A 24,125-nucleotide genomic window follows, 5' to 3' on the forward strand; every position below is an offset into this window, starting at 1 on the left:
ACATGGCACAAATATACATATGTAACAAACCTGCACGTTATGCACATGTACCCTAGTATAATAAAAAATAAAAAAATTAAAAAAATAAAAAAAATTAAAAAAGAAGAATATTTCTTAATTTCAAAAGAATGTAAATTTTTTGTACCCTCAGTGTGTTTAATTTCTCTATACTTAGATCCTGTCAACACATGTACAGGCAGGTCAGTTTTAGCTGATGGTCTATAACAGGTAACTCAAATTAAGATCATTATTGCAGTGATTATTTATTGCTGTGCAATAAACCACCTCAAAACTTAGTGGTGTAAAATAATCATTTTATAATTCTTACAAATATTAGGGATGAAGAATTTGGTCTGGACTCAGCTGAGTACTTCTTCTGCTGGACTCTCCTGGGTCAACCATATGACAATATTTATCCAATAGCTCAGCTGGAACTGGGTGGTCTAAGATGGCCTCATTCATATGTGTGGCACTTGGTGCTCTCTGTTAGCTGAGCCTTTCTCTTAGCGTGGTTTCTCATCCTCAAGGTGGCCAGCCTGGTCTTTTTTCATACGTGTCCCAAGAGTTCCCAGGAGCAAAAGAGGACAATTCCTATGCACAACGGCTTTTTAAGATTCTGTTTGTATCACATGTACTAATGTTTCAACGGCTAAAGCAAGTCACTTGGCCAAGTGTCAGTGTGGAAAGGAACCATAAAAAGACACAGATACTGGGAGGCATGATTCACTAGGGACAATTACTTTACAATATACCAGAGCTGTTATTCAGAATTTAGCCAGACACATACAGCCAGCTGGCACAATCGTCTACTTATTCTCCCATGTTGTTTGGGTTCTTCGTGAAAATTATTCAAATGTCTTCCAAAAAGAATGCCTGGAGGAAATTTCAAGAGGGAGAAAACCCTGAGTCTCTCATCAGGTGTATCCTTGGCCTGTTTCTGCCACCAAATGCCAACAAAAGCAAAAGGAACCCTTAAAAGCATATTGCTAAATGAAAGGAGCCAATTTGAGAAGGCTACATACTATATGGTTCCACCTACATGACATTCTGGAAAAGGCAAATCTATAGAGACAGATAAAAGATCAAGGACTGCAGAGTCAGTGGTCTCTGTGTGATGGCCACCTCAGTGTTGTGCTGTCTGCAGTGCTGCAGAGACAGTGGGACCAGCCACATCCTTCTGAAGGTCATGCCAGTTATGCAGCTGGACATATGACATATGGGAACAGATGTTGTCATTGTAAAAATGACAGAAGAATATATGGAATATGAGATTGTTTAGCCAGTGCACTTTTACATCAAAACAAAAGCTGCTATGAATTCAAGATCCACTTCACAGGAATCTGGGATACTGGTGTTGCTCAGAAAGTTAACTTGAATCAGAGGAGAAAAAAATGGCGGATAACAGACAGAACTAAATCGCAGCTCCTATTCAGACCGACAGAACAGCATGTAGAGACTCACATCATGAGCTTTTGCTTCAAGAGCTACTGCAGGAAAGCTGAGAGAATCCGCAGACCCCTTGAAGGGAGTGGATTGCTCCTGCAGGACCTGGGAGACAGCTGAAATACTGTGAGTGCCCAAAGTGGGAAAGTGGGAAAGGGGGATCATCCTCCCCCAATCACACACCCTCACTGAGGAACCTTAAGGTCCAGATCACAGGAGAAGGATTTGACCTTACCTGGAGCTGAGATCATTTAGAGAGCCAAGTGAAATACAGGAGTAGAGGAAGCAGGGAGAAGACTACTGTGAGCTCTTTCAGTCCCCAGAGAAGGCATGTCTGACTTTGTCTCACAGGAGTCCTTGGGGAGGGCTACCAGAGAAACTGGAAAAATACAAGGAGAAGGAAACCTCCAGCTGAACTTCATAACAATTCTAACCAAATGCAAAGTGTCTTAGACAGAACGCGGATTGCACAAAAGCTGAGTGAGGCTAGTAACTGCCAGCTTTCTTCCACTTCCCTGGTGACCTGCATGACACAGCAGAGGTGATCATAATCCTCCCGGGAACATAACTCCATTGACCTGGGAACAATACCCCATCCCCTACAGCAGCTGCAACAAGCCCCACCCAAGGAGAATCTGAGCTCAGACATGCCTAACCATGCCCCCACCTGATGGTCTTTCTCTACCCACCCTATTAGCTGAAGACAAAAGTCTTATTCTCTTGGGAGTTCTAGGGCCCCACCCACTGCATGATCCTCCCTATACTACCACAACTGATGCTCTCTTGAAAGTGCTACCTCCTGGCAGGAGGCCAACCAGCACAAAACTCGTGCAATAAGCAACAATAATACAACTAAGGACCCTCACAGAGTCCATTTCACTCCTCTGCCACCTCCACCAGAGCAGGTGCTTCTATCCATGACTGAGAGACTGGAAGATGGTTCACATCACAAGACTCTGTGCTGTGACAGACAACCCCCAGTACCACCCCAGAACCTAGTAACCACATTGGGTGGCTAGACCCAAAAGAGAAATAACAATAACTACAGTTCAGTGCATAAGAAGCCACATCCCTAGGAAAAGGGGGAGAATACAACATCAAAGGACACCCCATGGGACAAAAGAATCTTAACAGCAGCCTTGAGCTCCAGATCTTCCTTCTAACATAGGCTACCCAAATGAGAAGGAACCAGAAAAACAATTCTGGTAATATGACAAAGCAAGGTTCTTTATCACACTCAAAAAAATCACACTAGCTCACCAGCAATGGATCCAAACCGAGGAGAAATCCCTGATTTGCCAGAAAAAGAATTCAAAAGATTGATTATTAAGCTAATCAAGGAAGCACCAGAGAAAGGTGAAGTTCAATTTAATGAAATCAAAAAACTGATACAAGATATGAGGGGAGAAATCTTCAGTGAAATAGATAGAGTAAATAAAAGCAATCACAATTTCTGGAAAGCAAGGGCACACTTATAGAAATGTAAAATGCACTGGAAAGTCTCACCAATAGAATCAAACAAACAGAAGAAAGAACTTCAGAGCTCAAACAAAGACAAAGAAAAAGGAATTTAAAAAACAGTGAATAAAGCCTCCAAGAAGTTTGGGATATGTTAAACGACCAAACCTAAGAATAATTGGCATTCCAGAGAAAGAAGAGAAATCTAAAAGTTGGGGAAACATATTTGAGGGGAATAATCAAGGAAAACTTCCCCAGCCTTGCTAAATATCTAGACATCCAAATACAAGAAGCTCAAATAACATCTGGGAAATTCATCACAAAAAGATCATCACTTAGGCACATAGTCATCAGGTTATCTAAAGTCAAGATGGAAGAAGGAATATTAAGAGCTGTGAGGCAAAAGAACAAGGTAACCTATAAAGGAAAACCCATAAGATTAACAGCAGATTTCTCAGCAGAAACACTACAAGCTAGAAGGGATTGGGGCCCTATCTTCAGCCTCCTTAGACAAAACAATTATCAGCCAAGAATTTCACATCCAGTAAAACTAAACTTCATAAATGAAGGAAAGATACAGTCTGTTTTAGACAAACAAATTGTGAGAGAATACACCACTACCAAGCCAACACTACAAGAACTGGTAAAAGGAGCTCTAAATCTTGAAACAGATTCTCGAAATATACATCAAAACAGAACCTCCTTAAGGCATAAATCTCACAGGACCTATAAAATAACAAACAATAAACTCTGAAGAAAAAAAAAACAGGTATTCAGGCAACAAAATAGCATGATGAATAGAATAGTACCTCACATCTCAATGCTAACATTGAATGTAAATGGCTTAAATGCTCCACTTAAAAGATACAGGATGGCAGAATGGATAAGAATCCACAAATCAAGTATCTGCTGCCTTCAAGAGACTCACCTAACACATAAGGAATCACATAAACTTAAGGTAAAGGAGTAGAAAAAGACATTCCACACAAAAGGACACCAAAAGCAAGCAGGAGTAGCTATTCTTATATCACACAAAACAAACTTTAAAACAATACCATTTAAAAAAGACAAAGAGGGTCATTATATAATGATAAAAGGCCTCGTCCAACAGGAAACTATCACAGTCCTACATATACATGCACCTAACACTGGACCTCCCAAATTTATAAAATAATTACTACTACACCTAAGAAATGAGAGAGACAACAACACAGTAATAGTGGGAGACTTCAATACTCCACTGACAGCACTCGACAGATCATCAAGACAGAAAGTCACCAAGGAAACGATGGATTTAAACCACACCTTAGAATAAATGGACTTAACAGATATGTACCAAACGTTCAACCAAAAAACACAAAATATACATTCTATTCATCACTGCATGGAATATTCTCCAAAATAGACCATATAATAGGCCACAAAATAAGTCTCAATGAATTTAAGAAAACTGAAATTATATCACTTACCCTCTCTGACCACAGTGGAATAAAATAGGAAATTAACTCCAAAAGGAACCCTCAAAACCATGAAAATACATGGAAATTAAATAATCTGCCCCTGAATGATCTTAATAGTGACACAATCTATCAAAATCTATAAAATACAGCAAAGGTGGCGCTAAGAGGAAAGTTCATAACCTTAAAGGCCTACATCAAGAAGTCTGAAAGAGCACAAAAGACAATCTAAGGTCACACCTCAAGGCTAAAGAAACAAGAACCAACCAAATCCAAGTCCAGCAGAAGAAAAGGAAAAGCCTAGATCAGAGAAGAACTAAATTGAAACAAACAAACAAAAAAAAAAATACAAAGGATAAGTGAAACGAAAAGGTGGTTCTTTGAAAACAAAAATAATAATAGATCATTAGCAAGATTAATCAAGAAAAGAAGAGAGAAGAACCAAATAAGCTCAATTAGAAGCAAAGTGGGAGATACTGCAACTGACACCACAGAAATACAAAACGCCATGAAGACTACTATGAACAACTTTATGCACATAAACTATAAAACCTAGAGGAGATGGATAAATTTCTGGAAATATACAATCCTCCTAGCTTAAACCAGAAAAAAGTAGAAACCCTGAACAGACCAATAGCAAGCAGTGAGATTGAAATGATAACAAAACAATTGCCAACAAAAAAAGTCCAGGACCAGATTCACAGCTGAATTCTATCAGACATTCAAAGAAGAATTGGTAACGATCCTATTGACACTATTTCACAAGATAGAGAAAGAATCCTCCCTAAATTATTCTATGAAACCAGCATCCTTCTAACACCAAAACCAGGAAAGGACATAACAAAAAAAGAAAACCACAGACCAATGTTGCTGATGAATATAGATGCAAAAATCCTTAACAAAATAATAGCTAACTGAATCCAACAGCATTTCAAAAAGATAATCCACCATGATCAAATGGGTTTCATACCAGGGATGTAGGGATGGTTTCACATACACAAGTAAGCAAATGTGATACACCACATGAACAGAATTTTTTAAATTCACATGATCATCTCAATAGATGCAGAAAATGCATTTGACAAAATCCAGCATTGCTTAAAACACTCAGCAAAATCAGCATAGAAGGGAAATACGTTAATGTCATAAAAGTCATCTATGACAAACCCAGAGCCAACATCACACTGAATGAGGAAAAGTTGAAAGTATTCCCTCTGAAAAGTGAAACAAGAGGAGGATACTCACTCTCACCACTTCTATTCAACACAGTTCTGGAAGTCCTAGCCAGAGCAATCAGACAAGAGAAAGAAATAAAGGGCATCCAAATTTGTAAAAAGGAAGCCAAACTGTTGCTCTTTGCTGATGATATGTTTGTATACCCAGAAAACCCTAAAGACTCCTCCAAAAACTCCTAGAACTGATAAATGATTTCAGCAAAGTTTCAGGATACAAAATTAATGTACACACATCAGTAGCTCTGCTATACACCAATGGCGACTGACCTGTAAATGAAATCAAGAACTCAACCCCTTTTACAATAGCTGCAAAAAAAAATAAAATACTTAGGAATACACCTAACAAAGGAGTCAAAAGACCTCTACAAGGAAAACTACAAAACAATGCTGAAAGAAATCACAGACAACCGAACAAATGGAAACACACTCCATGCTCATGAATGGGTAGAATCAGTATTGTGAAAATGACCATACTGACAAAAGCAATCTACAAATTCAGTGCAATCCCCATCAAAATACCACCCTCATTCTTCACAGAATTATATAAAAAAAAAAAAAAACTATTCTAAAATTCATATGGAACCAAAAAAGAGCTCACATAGTGAAAGCAAGACTGAGCAAAAAGAACAAATCTGGAGGCATCACACTACCTGATTTCAAAATATACTATAAAGCCATAGTCACCAAAACAGCTTGGTACTGTTATAAAAATAGGCACATAGTGTGGGGAAAAGAAAGAGAGATCAGCCTGTTACTGTAGAAAGAAGTAGACATAAGAGACTCCATTTTGTTCTGTATTTGAGATGCTGTTAATCTGTGACCCTACCCCCGACCTTGTCCTTGCAGGAGACATGTGCTGTGGTGACTCAAGGCTTAATGGATTTTGGGCTGTGCAGGATGTGCTTTGTTAAATAAGTGCCTGAAGGCAGCTTGCTGGTTAAAAATCCTCCCTGTCCCTGGGCAATGGAACATCTCGGTGTAAAACCCAATTGTATGCTCTGTTTATTGAGATAGGAGAAAACCGCCTTACGGCATAAGGTGGGACTTGCTGGCAGACTTGCTGGCAATGCTGCTAAAAGGTTTATGGAGATGTTTGCATATGCATATCAAGGCACAGCATTTTCCTTTGAACTTATTCATGTCACAGAGATCTTTATCCATATGTCTTACTGCTAATTTTCTCCCTAAAATGATCCTATTGTCCTGCCACTACCTTATCTTTAAGATGGTAAAGATAATTATCAATAAATACTGAGGGAACTCAGAGACCGGTGCCAGCATGGGTCCTCTGTAAGGTGAGCACCGGTCCCCTGGGCCCACTTTTTCTTTCTCTATACTTTGTCCCTGTGTCTCATTTCTTTTCTCAAGTCTCTCGTTCCACCTAATGAGAAACACCCACAGGTGTGGAGGGGCAGGCCACCCCTTCAACATAGACCAATGGAACAGAATAGAGAACCCAGCAATAAACCCAAATACTTACAGACAACTGATCTTCAACAAAGCAAACAAAAACACAAAGTGGGGAAAGGACACTCTATTCAACAAATCATGCTGGGATAATTGGCAAGCCACATGTAGAAGAATAAAACTAGATCCTCATCTCTCACCTTATACAAAATTTTTGAGTTCAAAATGGATTAAGGACTTAAATCTAAGACCCAAAACCATAAAAACTATAAAACATTAGACAAACCCTTCTAAACATTGGCTTATGCAAGGACTTCATGACGAAGAACCCAAAGCAAGTGCAACAAAAACAATGATAAATAGGTGGGACCTAATTAAAATAAAAAGTTTTTACACAGCAAAATAAACAATCAGCAAAGTAAACAGACAACTCAGGGAGTAGGAGAAAATCTTCACAATCTCTACATTCAACAAAGGACTAATATCCAGAATCTAAAAGGAACTCAGACAAATTAGCAAGAAGGAAATAAACAATCTCATCAAAAAATGGATGTGAATAGACAATTCTCAAAAGGTATACAAATGGCCAAAAAACAAATGAAAAAAAATGTTCAACATCACTAATGATCAGGGAAATGCAAATCCAAACCACAATGCTATACCACCTTACTCCTGCAAGAATGACCATAAACAAAAACTAATAGATGTTGGCAGGGATGTGGTGAAAAGGGAACACTTTTACACTGCTGGTGGGAATGTAAACTACTACAGCCACTGTGGAAAACAGTGTGGAGATTTCTTAAAGAACTAAAAGTAGAATTACCATTCAATCCAGCAATCCCACTACTAAGTATCTACCCAAGGAAAGGAAGTCATTACACAAAAAAAGATACTTGCACACACATGTTTATAGCAGCACAATTTGCAGTAGCAAAAACATGAAACAAGCCCAAATGCCCGTCAATCAATGAATGGATAAATAAATTGTTGTGTATATATACCATGGAATACTATTCGGTGATTAAAAAAAAAAAAAGAATGAAATAATGGCATTCACAGCAACCTGATTAGAATTAGAGACCATTATTCTAAGTGAAGTAACTCAGGAATGGAAAACTAGATATCGTATGTTGTCATTATAAGTGGGAGCTAAGCTATGAGAATGCAAAGGCAAAAGAATGATGTAATGGACTTTGGGGACTCAGGGGAAAGAGTCAGAGGTAGGTGGGGGATAAAAGGCTACAAATTGGGTACAGTCTATACTGCTCGGGTGATGGGTGCACCAAAATCTCACAAATCACCACTACGGAATTTACGAATGTAACCAAACACCACCTGTTCTCAAAAACCTTGGAAAAAAAAAAAAATACAATAAAAAATTGTAAAAAAAAAAAATATATAGTAAACTTGAATCGGAGACCTCTTGGCCAAGACATACACAGTCTGGTGATGGGAAATAAGGAGCCCTGTACCACAATAATAAAGAGAAAAATAGGCTGCTAGCAAACAGCCTTCCACAGAAGGGACATGCGGGGGTATTACATATGACCATATAGAATATACACTTGAATGGAAAAATATGCATTGTCCAACATCAAGTATCAAGGGACACTGTATCCAGTTATTTATGTTGATAAGAATGCAACTGGATTTTCAGTTCAATGAATTTTATCATACTCTTCCACAGGGTTTTGAAAAAAATATTATTTGAACAGCAGACCTTCTGAATATTTTTGCTTTTGAAACTTATTTCTCCACTGTTAAAAATGTTTACCATTTAATAAAGCTTTATCTGACCTATAGACGAAAATATATTCTTAAAAATATGCTTGTTGGCCAGGCATGGTGGCTTGTACCTGTAATCCCAGTATTTTGGGGAGGCTGAGGCAGGCGATTGCTTGGGGCTAGATGTTCAAGACCAGCCTGGGAAACATAGCAAGGCCCTATCTCTACAAAAAAAAAATTAAGAAAAAAATGATTGTTAATGTTGTCTAAGGAATCAGTGTCCTCAATAGACCACAGTGAAGTTGGGATTTAAAATACTTATGTTTAGTGATATGAATGTCAGCATTTGGGGAAGTTTGTTTAATGTTTATTTAAATAAATACAATATGGAGCCAGGTGAAGCAAGATGGCAGGAGAGAAGGCTCCACCAACCGTCCCCCCCTAAAAGGACACCAATTTAACAACTATCTACATACACACAAACACACACACACATACACAGAGCACCTTCATAAGAACCAAAAATCAGGTGAGTACTCATAGTGTCTGGTTTCAACTTCCTATCATTGAAAGAGGCACTGAAGTGTAGAAAACACAGTGCTGAATCACCAAAGTCATCCCTTTCCCACTGCTAACCCCCAGCAATGGCGGCAGGGTGCAGAGAGCCTTTCAGTGTGCTGGGAGAGGGAGAGCCCAGTAACTGTGGAACATTGAACACAGTGCTGTCCTGTTGTAGCAAAAGAAAATCTGGACCAAATTCAGCTGACACTGGCCAATGGACTGCATTTAAACCGGCCCTAGCCAGAGACAAATCGCCAATCACTGCAGTTGAAACTTGAGTTCTGCAAGCCTTGCCACTGAGGGCTACAGTGCTCGGGGCTCTAAATAAACTCAAAAGGCAGTGTAGGCTGCAAGAACTGCAACCCCTATGTGAGTCCTAGTACTGAATTGAGCCCAGAGACAGTGAACTAGGGGGCAGGTGACCTACTGAGACACAAGCCAGAGTGGCTGAGAGAGTATCGGCATCACCCCTCTCCTAACCACAGGCTGCACATATCACAGCTCCAAAAGAGATCCCTTCTTTCCACCTGAGGAGAGGGGAGGGAAGAGCGAGGAGGACTTTGTCTTGCATCTTGGATACCAGCTCAACCACAGCAGGATAGGGCACTGGCCAGAGTACTGAGGCCCCATTTGCAGGCTGTAGCTCCTGAATGACAATACTACACACACCCTGGGCCAGATGGAACCTGCTACCTTGAAGGGAAGGACCCAACCCCAGCAGCATTCATCACCTGCTAATTGAAGAGACCTTGGGCCATGAATAACCAGAAGTGATACCCATGTACTACATCAAGGGTCCTGGGTGAGCCTCTGAGATTTGCTGGTTCCAGGTGAGACTAGCACATTACCAGCTGTGGTGGCTATGGGACAGAACCCCTACTTGAGAAAAGCAGACAGAAAAATAAAAGGGACTTTGTTTTGCACCTCAGGTACCAGCATGACCACAAGAGGTAGAGCACCAAGTGGGCTCCTGAGTCCCCAGTTTCATGATTTGACTCTTGGACAGCATTTCTGGACTTGCCCTGGGACAGAGGAGAGCTCACTGACCTAAAGAGTGAGTCCCAGGCCAGGCAGCATTCATCACAAGCTGACTGAAGAGTACTTGGGCCTTAAGGGAATATTAACGGTAGTCTGGCAGTACTCCCCATGGGCCTGTGGTGTCACTGGCCATCAGGTGAGGATCCTTTGTCTATGGAAAGGGGAAGGAAGAGTGGGGAAAACTGTGTCTAGTGGTTTGAGTGCCAGCTCAGTCACAGTACAACAGAACATCAGGCAGACCTCTAAGGTTTTTAAATCTAGTTCCTGGCTCCTGGATGACACCTCTGCACCTGCCTGGAACCTCATAGACCTCACTGCTCTGAAGGAAAAAACACAGGCCTGCCTGGCTTTGTCAACTGGTGACTGTAGATCTCCAGGCTTGAGTGAACATAGGTGGTAGCCAGGGAGTGGTTACAGCAGGCCTTGGTCAAGACCCAATGCTATGCTAGCTCCAGGGCTGATCCAGTGCAGTCACAGTGATGGTGGACATAGGAGTCCTTGTGTCATTCCACTCCCAGCTTCAGGTGGCTCAGAACAGAGAGAGAGAAAGAGAGAGAGAGAGAGAGAATCCATTTGCTTGAGAGAAAGTAAGGGAAGAGGCCAAGAGTCTCTGCCCAATAATCCAGAGAATTCTCACAGATTTTGTCCAAGACCATCAAGGTGGTACCTCTACAAGTCTCCAAGAATCATGGTGTTACTGGACGTGGAGTGTCCCCTAAAATAGACAGAGGTTAGATCACAACACCCAAGTCCTTAAAAATATCTGGAAAGCCAGGCCGGGTGCAGTGGCTCACACCTGTAATCCCAGTACTTTGGGAGGCTGAGGCAGGTGGATTACCTGAGGTCGGGAGCTCGAGACCAGCCTGACCAACAGGGAGAAACCCTGTCTCTACCAAAAATACAAAATTAGCCAGGTGTGGTGGCGCATGCCTGTAATCCCAGCAACTCAGGAGGCTGAGGCAGGAGAATCGCTTGAACCCAGGAGGTGGAGGCTGCAGGGAGCTGAGATCATGCCATTTCACTCCAGCCTGGGCAACAACGGCCAAACTCCGTCTCAAAAAAAATAAAAAAATAGATTTTAAAAAATTACATATATACATATATATATATATGGAAAGCCTTCCCAAGAAGGATGGGTACAAACAAGCCCAGAATGTAAAGACTACAATAAATACCTAACTCTTCAATGCCCAGACCAGATGAAATTTGTAAGTATGAAGAAAATCGAGGAAACAATGACCTCATCAAATGAACAAATAAGGCACCAGGGAGAAACAGAGTCCTGGAGAAACAGATATGTGACCTTTTAGAGAGATAATTCAAAATAGCTGTTTCAGGAAACTCAAAGAAAGTCAACGTAACACAGAGAAGGAATTCAGAATTCTATCAGATAAATTTAACAAAGATATTGAAATAGTAAAAAAAGAATCAAGCAGAAATTCTGAAGCTGAAAAATGCAACAGACATACTGAAGAATGCATCATAGTCCTTTATTAGAAGAATTGATCAAGCATAAGAAAGAATTGGTGAGCTCAAAGAGAAGCTACTTGAAAACACACAGTCACTGGAGACAGAAGAAAAAAGAATAAGCACACCTACAGGATCTAGAAAATAGCCTCAAATGGGCTAATCTCAGAGTTATTGGCCTTAAAAAGAAGGTGGGAAAAGCAATAGGGGTAAAAAGTTATTCAAAGGGATAATAACAGAAAACTTTCCAAACCTACAGAAAGATATCAACATCCAAGTCCAAGAAGGTTATAGAACACCAAACAAATTTAACCCAAAGAAGACTACATCAAGGCATTTAATAATTGAATTCCCAAAGATCAAGGATAAAGAAAGGAGCTTAAAATCAAAAGAAAAGAAACAACATACAATGGAGCTCCAATATGTCTGACTGCAGACTTTTCAGTGGAAATCTTACAGGCCAAGAGAGAGTGGCATGACATATTTCAAGTACTGAAGAAAAAAAAGTTTACCTAGAATAATATCCAGCAAAAGTAGCCTTCAAACATGAAAGATAAATAAAGATTTTCCCTATCAAAAGCTGAGAGATTTCATCAATACCAGACCTATCACGCAAAATATGCTAAAGGGAGTACTTCAATCACAAAGAAAAGGATGTTAATGAGCAATAAGTAATCACCTGAAGTTACAAAAATCACAGAGAGTAGTAAGTACATAGAAAAACACAGAGTGTTATAGCACTGTAACAATGCAGTATAAACTACCCTTATCCTCAGTAGAAAGACTAAATGATAAGCCAATCAAAAATAGTAACTACAACAACTTTTTAAGAAATAGTCCAATAAGATATAAATAGAAATAACAAAAATTTAAAACGGGACAAAGTTGAGGTGGAGAGTTTTTAATAGTATTCTTTCTGCTTGTTTGTTTCTTTATGCAAACAGTTTTAAATTGTTATCGGCTTAAAATAATGAGTTATAAGACAGTATGTACAAGCCTTATGGTAACCTCAAACTAAAACAAACATACAACAGATACACAAAAAAAAAGAAAAAGCAAGAAACTAAATCATATCACCAGAGAAAAAACATCTTCAAAAGAGAAGAGAGAAAAGAAAGAAGAAAAAAAACGCAAAACAAGAAGAAAACACATAACAAAACTGCAGAAGTAAGTCCTTACTTATCAATAATTACATTGAATGTAAATGGACCAAACTCTCCAATAAAAAGACATAGACTGACTGAACGGATTTAAAACAAAGAAAAAGACCCATTGACCTGTTCCCTACAAGAAGCACACTTCACCTATAGAGACACACATAGACTGAAAATAAAGGGATGAAAAAAGATATTCCATGCCAGTGGAAACCAAAAATCAGCAGGAGTAGCTATACTTATATAAAACAAAATAGATGCAAAGACAAAAACTATAAGAAGAGACAAAGACACTATATAATGATAAAGGAGTCAATTCAGCAAGAGAATATAACAATTTTGAATATATATGCACCTAACATTGAAGCACCCAGATATATAAAACAGATATTACTAGAAATAAAGATAGGCCCTAAAACAATATTAGCTAGAGAATTAAATACTCCATTTTCAACACTGAACAGATCTTCCAGACAGAAAATCAAAAAAGAAACATCAGATTTAAACTGCATTACACACCAAATGGATCTAATAGGTATTTACAGAACATTTCATCCAATAGCTGCAAAATACACATTCTTTTCCTCAGCATATGGATCATTCCCAAAGAACAACCATACGTTAAGTCACAAAACTAGTCTTAAAACATTCAAAAAATTGAAATTATATCAAGTGTCTTCTGTAACCACAATAAAAAAAAACTAGAAATCAATAAAAAGAGGAAATTTGGAAACTATACAAATACATGGAAATTAAACAATATACTCCTGAATGACCAGTGGGTTGATAAAGAAATTAAGAAGATAAATGAAAAACTTCTTGAAATGAATAACAGAAACACAACATAACAAAAGCTGTGGGATACAGCAAAAGAAGTAAAGAGGAAAGTTTATAGCTATAAGTGCTTACATCAAAAAAGAAGAAAAATTAAACAATCTAATGATGCATCCTAAAGAACTAGAAAAGTAAAAGCAAACCAAACCCAAAATTAGTAGGAGAAAAGAAATAATAAAGATCAGAGCAGAAATAAAGAAAATTAAAATGAAGAAAACAATGCAAACAATCATAAGTTAAACATAATTGACAAATCTTTAGCCAGAATAAGAAAGAGAGAGAGAAGACTCAAATAAATAAAATCAGAAATGAAAAAGGAGGCATTACAACTGATTCTGCAGAAATTCAAAGGATCATTTGTGATTATTATGAGCACCTGTATGGCAATAAATTTGAAAATCTAGAAGAAATGGACAAATTCCTAGACACATACAACCTATGAATATTGAGCCAGGAAGAAATCCAAAACCTGAACACACCAATAACAAGTAATGAGATCGAAACCATAATAAAAGGTCTCCCAGTAAAAAAAATTCCAGGATGTGATGGCGTCACTGCTAAATTCTATCAAACATTTAAAGAAGAACTAATAACAACCCTCCTAAAACTATTCCAAAACTAGAGGAGGAGGGAATACCTCCAAACTCATTCTATGAGGTGACTATTACCCTGATACCAAAACCTAACAAAGACACATAAAAAAAAAAAAAAAAAAAAATACTACAGGCCAACATTTCTGATGAATATTGATGCAAAAATTCTCAATAAAATACTAGCAAACCCATTCTGTAGGTTGCCTGATCACTCTGACGGTAGTTTCTTTTGCTGTGCAGAAGCTCTTTAGTTTAATTAGATCCCATTTGTCAATTTTGGCTTTTGCTGCCGTTGCTTTTGGTGTTTTAGACATGAAGTCCTTGCCCATGCCTATGTCCTGAATGGTACTACTACCTAGGTTTTCTTCTAGGGTTTTTATGGTATTAGGTCTAACATTTAAGTCTCTAATCCATCTTGAATTAATCTTCATATAAGGAGTAAGGAAAGGATCCAGTTTCAGCTTTCTACTTATGGCTAGCCAATTTTCCCAGCACCATTTATTAAATAGGGAATCCTTTCCCCATTTCTTGTTTCTCTCAGGTTTGTCAAAGATCAGATGGCTGTAGATGTGTGGTATTATTTCTGAGGACTCTGTTCTGTTCCATTGGTCTATATCTCTGTCTTGGTAGCAGTACCATGATGTTTTGGTTACTGTAGCCTTGTAGTATAGTTTGAAGTCAGGTAGCGTGACGCCTCCAGCTTTGTCCTTTTGACTTAGGATTGTCTTGGCAATGCTACCATCAGAGTGAACAGGCAACCTACAGAATGGGCGAAAATTTTTGCAATCTACTCATCTGACAAAGAGCTAATATCCAGAACCTACAAAGAACTCAAACAAATTTACAAGAAAAAAACAAAGAACCCCATCAAAAAGTGGGCAAAGGATATGAACAGACATTTCTCAAAAGAAGACATTCATACAGCCAACAGACACATGAAAAAATGCTCATCATCACTGGCCATCAGAGAAATGCAAATCAAAACCACTATGAGATACCATCTCACACCAGTTACAATGGCAATCATTAAGAAGTCAGGAAACAACAGGTGCTGGAGAGGATGTGGAGAAATAGGAACACTTTTACACTGTTGGTGGGATTGTAAACTAGTTCAACCATTATGGAAAACAGTATGGCAATTCCTCAAGGATCTAGAACTAGATGTACCATATGACCCAGCCATCCCACTACTGGGTATATACCCAAAGGATTATAAATCATGCTGCTATAAAGACACATGCACACGTATGTTTATCGCAGCACTATTCACAATAGCAAAGACTTGGAATCAACCCAAATGTCCATCAGTGACAGACTGGATTAAGAAAATGTGGCACATATACACCATGGAATACTATGCAGCCATTAAAAAGGATGAGTTTGTGTCCTTTGTAGGGACATGGATGCAGCTGGAAACCATCATTCTTAGCAAACTATCACAAGAACAGAAAACCAAACACCGCATGTTCTCACTCATAGGTGGGAACTGAACAATGAGATCACTTGGACTCGGGAAGGGGAACATCACACACCGGGGCCTATCATGGGGAGGGGGGAGGGGGGAGGGATTGCATTGGGAGTTATACCTGATATAAATGATGAATTGATGGGTGCTGATGAGTTGATGGATGCAGCACACCAACATGGCACAAGTATACATATGTAACAAACCTGCACGTTATGCACATGTACCCTAGAACTTAAAGTATAATTAAAAAAAAAAAAAAAAACTAGCAAACCAAATTCAACACAAATTTAAAAAAATCATTCACCATGACAAAGTGGGATTTACCCCTGGAATACAAGATTGTTTCAACATAGGCAAATCAATTACCATGATACATCTTATTAACAGAATGAAGAAGATAAACCATATGATCATTGCGATTGAAGCTGAAAAAAAGTATTTGATAAAACTCAACATCCTTCAAGATAAAATCCTTCAAAACTTTGGGAATAGAAGGAGCATATGCCAACATAATAAAAGCCCTACATGACAGACCCACAGCTGGTGTCATAATGAATGGGGAAAAACTGAAAGTCTTTCCTCTAAGATCTGAAACACAAGGATGCCCATTTTCACCACTGTTATTCAACATAGTAGTGGAATTCCTCACTAGAGCAATCAGACAAGAGAAATAAATAAAGGGCATCCCAGTTGGAAAGGAAGAAATCAAATTATACTTGTCTGCAGAATATATGATCTGATATTTGGAAAAACCTAAACACTCCACTAAAAATCTTCTAGAACTCATAAACGAATTCAGTATAGTGACAGGATGCAAAATCAAAATACAGAAATCAGTAGCATTTCTATATGCAAACAGTGAACAAAACAAAAAAGTAAAAAGTAATCTCATTTACAATAGCCACAAATAAAATGAAATACCTAGGAATTAACCAAAGAAGAGACAGATCTCTATAACAGAAACGATAAACCACTGATGAAAGATATTGAAGAGGTCACAAAAAAATGAAAAGATATTTTATGTTCATGGACTGGAAGAATCAATATTGTTAAGATATCCATGCCACGAAAGCAATCTACAAATACCATGTAATCCCTATCAAAATACCAACAACATTCTTCACAGAAATATAAGAAACAATCCTATAATTTATAAAGAACCACAAAAGACCGAGAATACACAATGCTAATGTAAGCTAAAATAAAAAAACTAGAGAAGTCACATTACCTGACTTTAAATTATACTACAGAGCTATAGTCATCAAAATGGCATGGTGTTGACATAAAAACAGACACATAGACCAGTGGAACAGAATAGAAAACCCAGAACAGGGGCGGAGCAAGATGGCAGAATAGGAACAGCTCCAGTCTCCAACTCCCAGCGCGAGCGACACAGAAGACCGGTGATTTCTGCATTTTCAACTGAGGTACTGGGGTCATCTCACTAGGGAGTGCTGGACAATCAGTGCTGGTCAGCTGCTGCAGCCCGACCAGCGAGAGCTGAAGGAGGGCCTGACATCGCCTCACCTGGGAAGCGCAAGGGGGAAGGGAATCCCTTTCCCTAGCCAGGGGAACTGAGACACACAAAACCTGGAAAATTGGGTAACTCCCACCCCAATACTGCACTTTAAGCAAACGGGCACACCAGGAGATTATATCCCACAGCTGGCCGGGAGGGTCCCACGCCCACGGAGCCTCCCTCATTGCTAGCACAGCAGTCTGAGATCCAACTGCAAGGCAGCAGCGAGGAGGGGTGCCTGCCATTGCTGAGGCTTAAGTAGGTAAACAAAGCCACTGGGAAGCACGAACTGGGTGGAGCTCACAGCAGCTCAAGGAAGCCTGCCTGTCTCTGTAGACTCCACCTCTGGAGACAGGGCACAGCTAAACAACAACAACAACAACAGCAGCAGCAGAAACCTCTGCAGATGCAAAGGACTCCATCTGACAGCTTTGAAGAGAGCAGGGGATCTCCCAACAGGGAGGTTGAGATCTGAGCACGGACAGACTGCCTCCTCAAGTGGGTCCCTGACCTCTGAGTAGCCTAACTGGGAGACATCCCCCACTAGGGGCAGACTGACACCCCACACCTCACACGGTGGAGTACACCCCTGAGAGGAAGCTTCCAAAGCAGGAATCAGACAGGTACACTTGCTGTTCAGCAGTATTCTAACTTCTGCAGCCTCTGCTGCTGACACCCAGGAAAACAGGGTCTGGAGTGGACCTCAAGCAATCTCCAACAGACCTACAGCTGAGGGTCCTGACTGTCAGAAGGAAAACTATCAAACAGGAAGGACACCTATACCAAAATCCCATCAGTACGTCACCATCATCAAAGACCAGAGGCAGATAAAACCACAAAGATGGGGGAAAAGCAGGGCAGAAAAGCGGGAAATTCAAAAAATAAGAGCGCATCTCCCCCTGCAAAGGGGCGCAGCTCATCGCCAGCAACGGATCGAAGCTGGACGGAGAATGACTTTGACGAGATGAGAGAAGAAGGCTTCAGGCCATCAACCTTCTCAGAGTTAAAGGAGGAATTACATACCCAGCGCAAAGAAACTAAAAATCTTGAAAAAAGAGTGGAAGAATTGATAGCTAGAATAATTAATGCACAGAAGGTCATAAATGAAATGACAGAGATGAAAACCATGACACGAGAAATACGTGACAAATGCACAAGCTTCAGTAACCGGCTTGATCAACTGGAAGAAAGAGCATCAGCGATTGAGGATCAAATGAATGAAATAAAGTGACAAGAGAAACCAAAAGAAAAAAGAAGAAAAAGAAATGAACAAAGGCTGTAAGAAGTATGGAATTATGTAAAAAGACCAAATCTACGTCTGATTGGGGTGCCTGAAAGTGAGGGGGGAAATGGAACCAAGTTGGAAAACACTCTTCAGGATATCATCCAGGAGAACTTCCCCAACCTAGTAGGGCAGGCCAACATTCAAATTCAAGAAATACAGAGAACGCCACAAAGATACTCCTCCAGAAGAGCAACTCCAAGACACATAATTGCCAGATTCACCAAAGTTGAAATGAAGGAAAAAATCTTAAGGGCAGCCAGAGAGAAAGGTCGAGTTACCCACAAAGGGAAGCCCATCAGACTAACAGCAGATCTCTCGGCAGAAACTCTACAAGCCAGAAGAGAGTGGGGGCCAATATTCAACGTTCTTAAAGAAAAGAATTACATAATAGTAAAGGGATCAATTCAACAGGAAGAGCTAACGATCCTAAATATATATGCACCCAATACCATCTCACACCAGTTACAATGGCAATCATTAAAAAGTCAGGAAACAACAGGTGCTGGAGAGGATGTGGAGAAATAGGTACACTTTTACACTGTTGGTGGGATTGTAAACTAGTTCAACCATTATGGAAAACAGTAAGGCGATTCCTCAAGGATCTAGAACTAGATGTGCCATATGACCCAGCCATCCCATTACTGGGTATATACCCAAAGCATTATAAATCATGCTGCTATAAAAACACAAGCACACGTATGTTTATTGCAGCACTATTCACAATAGCAAAGACTTGGAATCAACCCAAATGTCCATCAGTGACAGACTGGATTAAGAAAATGTGGCACATATACACCATGGATTACTATGCAGCCATAAAAAAGGATAAGTTTGCGTCCTTTGTAGGGACATGGATGCAGCTGGAAACCATCATTCTCAGCAAACTATCACAAGAACAGAAAACCAAGCACTGCATGTTCTCACTCATAGGTGGGAACTGAACAATGAGATCACTTGGACTTGGGAAGGGGAACATCACACACTGGGGCCTATCATGGGGACGGGGGAGGGATTGCATTGGGAGTTATACCTGATGTAAATGACGAGTTGATGGGTGCTGACGAGTTGATGGGTGCAGCACACCAACATGGCACAAGTAGACATATGTAACAAACCTGCACGTTATGCACATGTACCCTAGAACTTAAAGTATAATAATAATAATAAATTAATTAAAAAAAAGAAAGAGCTAATCAGAAAGAAGAAAAGAAAACCCAGAACAAAATCCACACATTTACAGTGGACTCATTTTTGACAAAGCTTTCAAGAACACATGATGAAGAAAAGACAGTCTCTTCAATAAATGGTGCTGGAAAAACTGGACATCCATATGCAGAAGAATGAAACTAGACCACTATCTTTCACCATATATAAAAATCAAATCAACATGAATTAAAGATTAAAATCTAAAACCTCAATCTATGAAACTACTACAAGAAAACATTGGGGAAACTCTCCAGGACATTGGTCTGGGCAAGGACTTTTTGAGCGATATCCCACATGCACAGGCAACCAAAGCAAACATGAACAAATGGGATCACATCAAGTTAAAAAGCTTTTTTTCCAGCAAAGAGAACAATCAGCAAAATGAACAGACATCCCAAAGAATGGGAGAAAACATTTACAAACTACCTGACTGGCAAAGCATGAATAACCAGAATATACGAGGAGCTCAAACAGTTCTACAGGGAAAAATTGAAGAATCTGATCAAAAGTTGGGCAAAATATTTGAATAGACATTTCTCAAAAGAAGACATACAAATGACAAACAGACATGGGAAAAGCTGTTCAACATCATTGATCATCAGAAAAAATGCAAATTAAAACTACAATGAGATATCATTTCACCCCTGTTAAAATAACTTACATCCAGGTTCCTCAAATAACTAAAAATACAGCAACCATATGACCCAGTAATCCCACTGCTGGGCATATACCTCTATATGGTTTGGCTGTGTCCCCACCTATATCTCATCTTGAATTCCCATGTGTTGTGGGAGGGACCCAGTGAAACTAATTGAATCATGGGGGCAAGTCTTTCCCATGCTGTTCTTGTGATAGTGAATGAGTCTCATGAGATCTGATGGCTTTCTAAAGAAGAGTTCCCTTGCACAAGCTCTCTTTTTGCCTGCTGCCATCCATGTAAGACATGACTTGCTCCTCCTTCCCTTCTGCCATGATTGTGGGGCCTCCCCAGCCACTTGGAAATGTAAGTCCATTAAACCTCTCTTTCTTTTATAAATTGCAGAGTCTTGAATACTCAACTCTTTATCAACAGCATGAAAACAGACTAATACCTACCTGAAAGAAAGAAAATCAGTATACTGAAGAGATATCTGCACTCCTACATTAGTTGCAGCACTGTTCCCAAGAGCCAACATTTGGAAGCAATCTAAGTGTCCATCAAAAGATGAATCGATAAAGAAAATGTGGTACATATACACAATGGAGTACTATTCAGCCATAAAAAAATGAGATTCTATCATTTACAACATGCATGAAACTGGAGATCATTATGTTAAGTAAAATAAGCCAGGCACAGAAAGACAAATATTGCATGTTCTCATTTATCTGTGGAATGTAAAAAGCAAAATAACTGAATTCATGGAGATAGAGAGTAGAAGGAAAGTTTGCAAAGGCTGGGAAGCATAATGGAGGTCTGGGGAAAGAGGGGGCAATGGTTAATGAGCACAAAAAATAGAATGAATAAGATGTAGTATTTGATAGCACAACAGGGTGACTATAGTCTATAATAATTTAATTGTATGTTTTAAAACAACTAAAAGAATATAATTGGATTCTTTGTAACACTAAAAATAAATGCTTGAGGGAATGGATACCCCATTCTCCACAATGTGATTATTATGCATTGCATGCCTATATCAAAATATCTCAAAGATGGCCAAAAAGGAACAGCTCTAGTCTGCAGCTCCCAGCAAGATCAATGCAGAAGGCAGGTCATTTCTGCATTTCCAACTAAGGTACCCAGCTCATCTCATTGGGATTGGTTAGACAGTGGGTGCAGCCCATGGAGGGTGAGTCAAAGCAGGGTGGGTTGTTGCCTTACCTGGTAAGTGCAAGGGGTCAAGGAACTCTTTCCCCTAGCCAAGGGAAGCTGTGAGGGAGTGTCACATGAGGAAAGGTGCACTATGGCCCAGATTCTACATTTTTCCCATGGTCTTCGCAAACCATAGACCAGGATATTCCCTCAGGTGCCTATGCCACCAGGGCCCTGGGTTTCAAGCACAAAACTGGGTGGCTGTTTGGGCAGACACTGAGTTAGCTACAGGAGTTTTTTTTCATATCCTGGAATGCCAGGGAGACAGAACCGTTCACTCCCCTGGAAAGGGGGCTGAAGCCAGGGAGCCAAGTGTTCTAGCTCAGCCGATCCCACCCCCAGAGAGCCCAGCAAGCTAAGATCCACTGGCTTAAAATTCTCACTGTCAGCACAGCAGCCTGAAGTTGACCTGGAATGTTTGAGCTTGTTGGGGGTAGGGGAATCCACCATTACTGAAGCTTGAGTAGGCAGTCTTCCCCTCACAGTGTAAACAAAGACCCAGGGAAGTTCCAAATGGGCACAGCCCTCTGCAGTTCAGCAAAGCCTAGGTAGCCAGACTGCCTCTCTAGGTTTCTCCTCTCTGGGCAGGGCATCTCTGGCAGAAAGGCAGCAGCCCCAGTCAGGGGCTTATAGATAAATCTCCCATCTCCCTGGGACACAGCACCTGGGGGAAGGGGCAACTGTGGGTGCAGCTTCAGCAGACTTAAACACCCTGAAGAGAGCAGCAGACCTCTCAACACAGTGTTCAAGCTCTGCTAAGGGTCACACTGCCTCCTCAAGTGGGTCCCTGACCCCCATGTCTCCTGACTGAGAGACAGCTCCCAGCAGGGGCCAATGGACACCTCATACAGGAGAGCTCTGGCTGGCATCTGGTGGGTGACCCTCTGAGACAAAGCTTCCAGAGGAAGGAACAGGCAGCAATCTTTGCTGTTCTTCAGCCTCCACTGGTGATACCCAGGCAAATAGGGCCCAGAGTGGACCTCCAGCAAGCTCCAGCAGATCTGCAGAAGAGGGGCCTAATGGGTGAAGGAAAACTAACAAACAGAAAGGGATAGCATCAACATCAACAAAAAGTACATCCACTCAGAAACCCCATCTGAAAGTCACCAACACCAAAGATCAAGGGTAGATAAATCCACAAAGATGGGGAGAAATCAGCACAAAAATGCTGAAAATTTCAAAAATCAGAATGCCTCTTCTCCTCCAAAGGATCACAATTCCTCATCACCAAGGGAACAAAACAAGATGAAGAATGAGTTTGACGAATTGACAGATGTAAGCTTCAGAAGGTGAGAAATAGCAAACTCCTCCAAGCTCCGAGTTCAAGGAGAATTTTCTAACTCAACACAAAGAAGCTAAGAACCTTGAAAAGAAAAGGTTAGATGAATTGCTAACTTTCTAACTCAACACAAAGAAGCTAAGAACCTTGAAAAGAAAAGGTTAGATGAATTGCTAACTAGAATAACCAGTTTCAAGAAAAATAAAAGGCCTGATGGAGCTGAAAAACACTGCATGGGAACTTTGTGAAGCATACACAAGTATCAAGAGCTGAATCAATCAAGCAGAAAAAAGGATATCAGATGTTGAAGATCAACTTAATGAAATAAAGCATGAAGACAAGATTAAAGAAAAAAAAGCCTCCAATAAATATGGGACTATGTGAAAAGACCAAATCTACATTTAATCAGTGAACCTGAAACTGACGGGGAGAATGGAACCAAGTTGGAAAACACTCTTCAGGTTATTATCCAGGAGGACTTCTCCAACCTAGCAAGACAGGCCAACATTCAAATTCAGGAAATACAGAGAACACCACAAAGATACCCCTCAAAAAGAGCAACGCCAAGACACGTAATTGTCAGATTCACCAAGGTTTAAATGAAGGAAAAAATGTTAAAGGCAGCCAGAGATAAAGGTTGGGTACTCACAAAGGGAAGTCCATGAGACTAACAGCAGATCTCTCTGCAGAAACCCTATAAGCCAGAAGAGAGTGGGGGCCAATATTCAACAGTCTTAAAGAAAAGAATTTTCAACCCAGAATTTCATACCCAGCCAAACTAAGTTTCATAAGCAAAGGAGAAATAAAATCCTTTACAGACAAGCAAATGCTGAGAGATTTAGTAATCCACCAGGCCTGCCTTACAAGAGCTCCTGAAGGAAGCACTAAAAATGGAAAGGAACAACCAGTACTGGCCACTGCAAAAACATGCTGAATTGTAAAGATCATCGACACTATGAAGAAACTGCATCAATTAATGGGCAAAATAATCAGCTAGCATCATAATGACAGGATCAAATTCACACATAACAATATTAACCTTAAATGTAAATGAGCTAAATGCACCAATTAAAAGACACAGAATGGCAAATTGGATAAAGAGTCAAGATCAATCAATAAGCTGTATTCAGGAGACTCATCTCAT

At 39.9% G+C, this 24,125-nt stretch overlaps 1 pseudogene; it reads left to right on the top strand.

Moving 5' to 3' along the window:
• Positions 1-1,114: 1,114 nt before the first annotated feature.
• On the top strand, positions 1,115-8,727 carry LOC104674687 (annotated as a pseudogene).
• The last annotated feature ends 15,398 nt before the right edge of the window (positions 8,728-24,125 follow it).

The sequence above is a fragment of the Rhinopithecus roxellana genome, chromosome 7 (assembly GCF_007565055.1).
Source record: "Rhinopithecus roxellana isolate Shanxi Qingling chromosome 7, ASM756505v1, whole genome shotgun sequence".
NCBI lineage: Eukaryota > Metazoa > Chordata > Mammalia > Primates > Cercopithecidae > Rhinopithecus > Rhinopithecus roxellana.